General features: G+C 49.1%; 1 protein-coding gene across 1 annotated transcript in view; it reads right to left on the reverse strand.

Annotated features, from left to right (window-relative positions):
- Window positions 1-6,653, reverse strand: part of CDK18 (cyclin dependent kinase 18) — a 67,752-nt gene extending 61,099 nt beyond the window's left edge. The window contains exon 1 of the mRNA XM_077839177.1: window positions 6,612-6,653. The gene's annotated coding sequence lies outside the window, so the exon portion shown is untranslated. The remainder of the gene's footprint in view (window positions 1-6,611) is intronic.
- Window positions 6,654-7,451: the final 798 nt, after the last annotated feature.

The following is a 7,451-nucleotide window of genomic DNA, read 5'->3' on the forward strand; positions in this document are numbered from 1 at the left end:
AATGACTCATTTTGAAACAGGAATAGGTCACTGTGCACAAGGGAGCTTTTAGCCACTCTGAGCCTTGATTTACCCATCTGTAAAATAGGGATAATAATACATATCTCAAGGGTGTTTTGAGAGTTAATGTTTGGAAGGTACTCACTAATTATTACTAATTAAGTATCTCCATTAGCAAGGCCATTCTTTATGTGGCTCGTGCAGAATCTCTGCCCTCACCCTCCACACACATTTTTGAAATTAACATCACTTCATCCTGTTTACTTCTTTCTTTGTGCATCAACAGCACTGATACTCCTGCTCTGGCAATCCTGTGTGTTCCCGAAATGCTGGGCAGAGGTGGTCAGCAGTCCATGCTGACAACGTTACATCAAAGAGCAGTCATTTTTAAAAATATTATGATTAATATTACATTAACGCCTACATGCCCCAACCAACAGCAAGGCCCCATTATGCGAGGCACTGCACACGCACTCAGTGAGCGATTGTCCCTGCTTCAAAGAGCTTACAAACAAATTAGGCGAGACACACAAAGAGGAAGAAGACGTGCAGAGTGGTGAAGTGACAGACCCAAGGTCTCTTGGCTGGTCAGTAGCAGAACCTAGACTAGAGTCCAGATCTCCTGGCTCCCTCCCAGTTCAGTGCACTATCTGCTATCCCATGCTGACCCTCTTGTTTCCTAGGATCAGAGTGGTGATTTCTCTCACTCAACCAGCTGCTTCCGTCAAATGAAAGTCTGAACCACCGGGCATTTCCCCATTAGCATAGTTGGAAAGGCAGGGCAGATTCAGGAACCAAATGATTTGATTGCAGCTGCAATGTTACTATTAGACAGTCTCTGGCAATACCATTGCTCCTTAAGCCATTTCAATTGTGCTGTGATAACATGACACTTGCTCTTGGCATTCAGAGCATGATTGCTACATTGATCCTTCCTCTCTACCAACCACAACCCCCGTTATCTAATCTAACCAATCCAGTCGCTCTAGTCTAAAGGGTTTTTCTGTAGCGCCTCTCCCCTGATGCCTAGAGCACGGCATGTGCCTTCCCCTGCACCTGCCTTACAATTCGTTTTCTGCCACTCGACATACTGGCTTCTCTACACAAACATTTAGGGCAGGTCTACACTTAAAATGCTGCCGCTTCAGTTAATCCACCTCCATGAAAGGTGGTAGCTATGTCGAGGGGAGAAGCCTGTTTACACAGGGGGTTAGGTCGGGATAGCTGCATAGCTCAGGAGCGTGGCTTTTTCACACCCCACAGCGTTGTAGTTATACTGATGTAAGTTGATAGTGTAGACCTGGCCTTAGTTCCCCGCAAGCTGGAGTGAGAATCTACCCTTCACTAGCATGCTGCACACTGACTGTCCATGTGGACCCTGCTGACGGGTTTGTTAACAGGCTTTGCTCTAGTCCTCTTTGAAACAGGAGTAGATTAAAGCCCATTAAGGAACTTTTAATGTGCGCCAGCAGGATCCGCCGAGATAGACAGTGCACGGCAGGTTAGATTCCCATCCCAGCTTGCCGCCAGCTAATTGTTCAGGAGAGACACCTTTGCTCATCTGAAAGTATACGACCCATGCCTCGGTCCCAAGCACCTACCTGCCTTAGAGCCAGCTGGCTCAGGGAGCCCTATAAATAGCCCATGCAAGATGCAGTTATGAAGAGAGCAGGTGACAAAGATACGTACAAACTGCTGCAGGGCTGTTTTATTTTTTCCTAATTATCACTCCTCATATTAGATTTTACAAATAAAACATTCACTGCCCCCTGAAGGCGTCGGAGGTTGGGAAATGGGTAGATGGAAGTGACGCACAAAGGTATCGCACAGAGCAGCAGGTAAAGACAGTTGTGTAACAGTTTCAGAAGAGGGTAGTCAGTGTCCCTCTTGCCTGGACTCCGTCGGGCTACTATATCACCTACCACCACGTTGTCCCTCTAAGCAGTGGCGAGCTAAGCGTTTTAAAACTCCGAAGTGATTCGTGATTTGGGCTGTCTCAATTGCTGGTGCACAACCTGAGATACTTTAAAGGGGCTTGATCTTCAGGACGTGCTGAGCACCCACACTCTGAAAACCAGCCCCTAAAGAGAGTGTCTCTCACTATTCTAGGTACTAATAGGTCCCCATTTTTTCTATAGCATCTGGACATCACACTGTCCTTTAAAGGTATTTATCCTCACAACAGCCCTGTGAGGTAGGGAAGTGCTACCATTCCCACTGTACAGAAGGGAGCCGGCACAGAAAGGCTCAGGGATGTACTCAAGGTAACACAGGCAGACTGTGGTGAAGCAGGGACTTGAACCCAAGTCCTAGGCTACTGCCTGAACCACTGGACCATCCCTGCTCTCTAGGAATCGTGCAGCCAAAAGCACTAGCCCCTTGTTAGAAGATGTGGACCACTATGCACGGTGCCCATAGGCCGGAACTTTCAAGAGAGCTCAGCTGCCTTTCAGGCACCTATCAAACGGGTGCAGGAGCATTCAGCACATTGGGTGTGCGTTGAGTGCTGGGTTCTTTTGAAAATCTGGACACAGAAGTGTCCCAATGGGTGCGGCTGGGTGCGGAGCACTTCTGAAAATCTGGTGCTTGCTTAGGTGCCTGAGAGGGAGCTGAGTTCTTTAGACAATCTGGCCCCAAGTGTGGTTGCTGATCACTTGCATATCTGCGTCTGAGCTGGTCTCTAAAAACAGCTAGAGAATGCAGAAGATAGCAGAATACGGATCTCAAATTGTGACCAGAAAATCTACAAGACTGGACTGCACAAAAGAAGGAGAGAGGAAAAAAAAAAAAAAAAAAACGAGAGACAGCAGAGACCTCAGCAGCAAGGAGGCATCAGTGTAGATTTACTTTACAGTCTAAAGCTTGGTCGCTTTTCACAGCTGTCTGAAAGTAATTTTCACTCCAGCTTCTGTTCCAGCAAGGATGGCAGGCCAGTGGTGTGGGCGGCTAAGCAACTTGATATCAGAGGAGCAACTTTTGCTGTAGGGAAAATGCTACCTTAAAAGGAACCTTGATTGGAAATGAAAGAGCGTGACCGGGATGCTGTATTTGGTAAGAGATTGTCTCTGCAGAGCTAACTGCCTGCAAGATTGCAATCCGGGCCTTTGCATCTGCAGCAACCAACAGGTGGTGTTTTGTTTTCTGTTTCTTTTCCAGCAGCAGTGAGTTAATCAGGAAGGGATAAGAAGACAAATTCAATGGGCAGATCCCCGCCTGGATGCCATTTGCTGAAAGGAGCCAACTGACCTCTAAAATTAGATGCCTATTAAACATGAGAGATGCTTGGATGCAAATCAAGGCAACGTCAGTTTGCAGGGTTTGGGCTGACTTTTGGCAGGGCGGCGGAGCTGATGCACCAGTAACTCAGAGCAAAACTGCGTTTCAGACCCTTTTGAGAGTTCTGTGTGGCCTGGAGCACTGAGCCCAGGGCTGGGAGTCAAGTGCCCAGGGTTCTTGCTCTACCATCAATTCCACTTCACTTCCATATCTCAGGTTCCTCATCTGTGAAATGGCAACCTTCCTCAAAGGGAGGTTGTGAGGATGCTATTGTACATACAGCACCATGGAAGCTCAAACGATTATTTGGTCACTTAGAGATTTTCTCAGACAACCTGCCCCAAGTTTCAGGTGTGTAATGAAGCCAGGAGAGTGTTTCAGAGTTTGTAATGAATGATTCATCTGTCTCCAGAAGGCCAGAGTGGGGACTGATGGACTCAGAAGTGTGCTGCAGCCTGAAAACTTTAATGCAAACAGGAGGTCTGTGAAGTGATTGCAGTCCACCCAGTGTCACATGTGCATATAAACTATAACTTTTGTTTTCAGCAGGTGGCCAGGGCTCTGCATGTGACACAGAAAGTGGAAGGACTGTCTGGGATTCAGGAGATCGGGTTTAATTCTCAGCTCTGCCACAGACTCCCTGAGTGACCCTGGGCAAATCACCTCACCTCTGTTCCTCAATCCGTAAAATAGGGCTAATAATCCTTCTCTTGTCTATTTAGACTGTAAACAACTTCAGGCAAGGACTCTCTCACTGTGGGTATGTGCTTGACACAATATGGCCCCTTCTCAGAGGGAGTCTAACCATTGCCATCATAAATACATCTGGAATACATTAGCCAGATTTAAAACAGCCAACTCAGAAGCCAGGGTGCATGGCTACTGCACTGTCGTCACCCATAATATCTGAACAAGACACACAATAACTACGCACTTCATCCATTGAAGGGACCTACAAAAAGTGGCCAATTAGTGACAGTGGCCGTCACAAAAAATACAACACTAAAAATAATACTCTGTGCTTCCAAAGCACCTTCCATGCCAGCATCTCAATGCTCAGTGCAGACCCAATTGAGCAAACCTCATGGAGTGATGCAAGGTCACATTTCACAGATGGAGACACTGAGGAACAGAGGTTAAGTGAGTGACCAAAGGTCCCATGGGAAATCTGTGGCAGAGCCAAGAATAGACTTCAGATTGGTGAACTCCTGTTCTTTAGTCACAAGACCTTCCTATCTTTTCTAATGAGGGGACTTCCAGCCTTCGCTGGGGAGATTATTCCACTGTCTGATTTCACCCCGAGGAAATTCACCTGATATGGTGCCTACATTTCCCTATGCCCAAGTTGATCCTGTTACTCTCTGATCCTTCCCATATGCTGTCCCATCCCCCACCCCTCACATGCCTCTGTGGGGTTGGCTTTAGTGTCTGAAAGGCTCTTTGTGAAGTAAGATGTCTAGAGACCCATCCAGTTCCCTCCTCACCTGTCACTGGGCCTGTGATGTTGGAGCTGGGGAGGAGGCAACGTGGCACTCCTGGGTGTGTAGGCTAACACAAGCCTACAGTTGCTAGTGCAGAAGATAAACCCTCTATGTGACAACGAGTTGGTCAGTGGAGGCATGTCTGTGAAATCTCTAACCCCCTCCATCAAGGGGCAGCAGACCCTGGAAAGTACTTCTCCCTTACTGGCCAGGCGAGCTGGCACACAACCCTAGCTAGCAGCACCACCCCTCTCCCTCACACTGGCAAAACCCTCCAGCACGCAGACGGGAGCAGTGCCAAAGAGGCCTTCACTGTGCCAGTTGGCAGAACGACCTGTCTGGAGAGGGGATGCTTCTGATCTCTAGTCGTGCAGCAGGGAGGCAGGTATTGCCTAGTGGACAGAGCCTCAGCTTAGGGGTCAGGAGAGCTGGGATCTGTTCCCAGCTCTGCCACTTACTCGTTGCAAGCCCTTGGACATGTCACTTCCTATGTGCCTCACTTTCCTGTACTCAGGGAATGATGCTACTTACCCAGCTTGTAAACGTGCTTAGAGAGCTAAGAGTGGAAAGTGCCAATTATTATTAGAGAGTCTAAGTATCTGGCGTTTGCAGTGGGTAACTGTTTTCAAGCTAACTGGATTTCTTTGGTGGCCTCTCAGGAGCCTCTTCACAGCCACCTGAGGACGGAAAGCAGCCCCATTTCGCATTGATCCCACATTCAGTCTGTGGTTTGTTTTTCCGCTCTGCCCAAACTACATTGCCACTGGAAATGCCCAGCGGCCTAACTGCACCAGAACCACTGGTTACCCTGCAGCAGCCAGGGCTCCATTCATACGCACCACTTCTCAGCTTGAACCAAGCCCACTCCCATTCCATTAACCCTTTGCCTCCTGCCTGTGCAAAGTGCCATCCCCACCCCCTCACAGACACACACACAATGCCGGAGCCTCAGGCTGGAGGCTGATGTTTCTTCCCTTTCGGAGTTAATGCCACCATTGTGCCAATCCGTCAGCACCGCTCATTCTGGTTTGTTTGCATATAGGGAAGGGCCAGTTAGTTAAAGCATCACTGGCACCAATTCTAGTCCTGGCGTGGCAGAGATTTGGGTTGCAGGCATTAACCACCTGATCTAGGTAACTGCTCCCCACCAGCGATGAGGGCGGTGATGATGAGGGAGCTGAAGGAAGCAACACTTAGGGGTCAACTTCCCCACATACCAGGGAATGTGCCAGAGCTATAGCGAGATGCAAAGGACACTGGCAGCCACAAAAAGTGCAGCGTGAGGGGAATTCACACACGCAGGGAGAATAACCCAGCCTCAGCATGTGAACAGATGTCACACCGAGACTTCAGTGTCATCTCCTACTGACAGCAGCCTGGCAAAGTTTCATTCTGGAGGCAACAGATTTCCCCCTCCTCTCCCAGCTGGCCGGCTTCCTTCAAAGACGGGCCAATATCGTGCCCTGCGAGCAAACTCCTCAGGGTTTTGGAGAAAGGAGTGATGGAGGGGAGGGGGAACAAGGCTTCCTCAATGCCCTGCACCAAAACCAAAACACACATAGGAATCTCTTCTGCCGAGGAGGAGACCAGAATATCCTGCTGCTACATTTGGCATAAAGTTGATCTGCCTCCGTTTCGGATCTCCCACCCCCGGCCCCAACTACCCTCCCACAAAGTACAGCATGCCACCAAGAGATCAATAATTCCCGAAGAGGAAGCTGTGCTGGGAAGCCAGAGGGATATAAAAGGGGGACTGCTCCTTTAAAAGCAAACCCCACTCTGTCATACCTTTGCTCTGTTTACATTGCAATGTTGGTGAAATGTAACCGCACAAGGGGAAGAGCCAGTACTTACCCGCTGGAGAAAGAGGAGACTCTCCTTCTTTCTTTTTTTCAAATCAAGTCCACTTTTGCTTCCCCAAGTCTCTCCCGTCTCCGATCTTGCCCCTGCACCAGCTGGTCTCGTCTGCCCTGGGCACTTCACTCCCAGAAAAGGTAAGGAAAGAGTCTTCCCGCAGCAACCTGAGGCTGGGGCTGCAAGAGGCACTGAGCAAAGGGAGGAGAGAGAGAGAGAGAGAGAGAGAGAGAGAGAGAGAAATCCTCTCAGTAGGGCTGGAGTATTTCATGTGTGACACTGGCTCCTCCCCAAAGCTGACATCCCTGCAGGGCAACTGCCAATCCTGGGGGTGTAGCAAGCCCTGCTTGGCTTGGGCTCAGATGTCTTTTCACCAGCTGTCCCAGGCTTACAAGGATCATAGAATCATAGAAGATCAGGGTTGGAAGGGACCTCAGGAGGTCATCTAGTCCAACCCCCTGCTCAAAGCAGGACCAATCCCCAACTAAATCATCCCAGCCAGGGCTTTGTCAAGCCTGACGGTAAAAACCTCGAAGGAAGGTGATTCCATCACCTCCCTAGGTAGCCCATTCCAGTGCTTCACCACCCTCCCAGTGAAAAATTTTTTCCTAATATCCAACCTAAACCTCACCCACTGAGACCATTACTCCTTATTCTGTCAAGGAGTGAGATGGGTGGGGTGCACAGTGTACTTCTGGATGGCAGCAGCCACTTGCTCCTGCTCATTCGGAAAACAAATCTGGCCTCTGATCCCGCTTCCCACTCACCCAAACACCTGGTATGTCTTCACTGCAAAGTTTACTCAGGCTCTTACTAGGGGGCTGTCCACACACAAAACCC

Source organism: Eretmochelys imbricata, chromosome 21 (assembly GCF_965152235.1).
Source record: "Eretmochelys imbricata isolate rEreImb1 chromosome 21, rEreImb1.hap1, whole genome shotgun sequence".
Taxonomy (NCBI): Eukaryota; Metazoa; Chordata; order Testudines; family Cheloniidae; genus Eretmochelys; species Eretmochelys imbricata.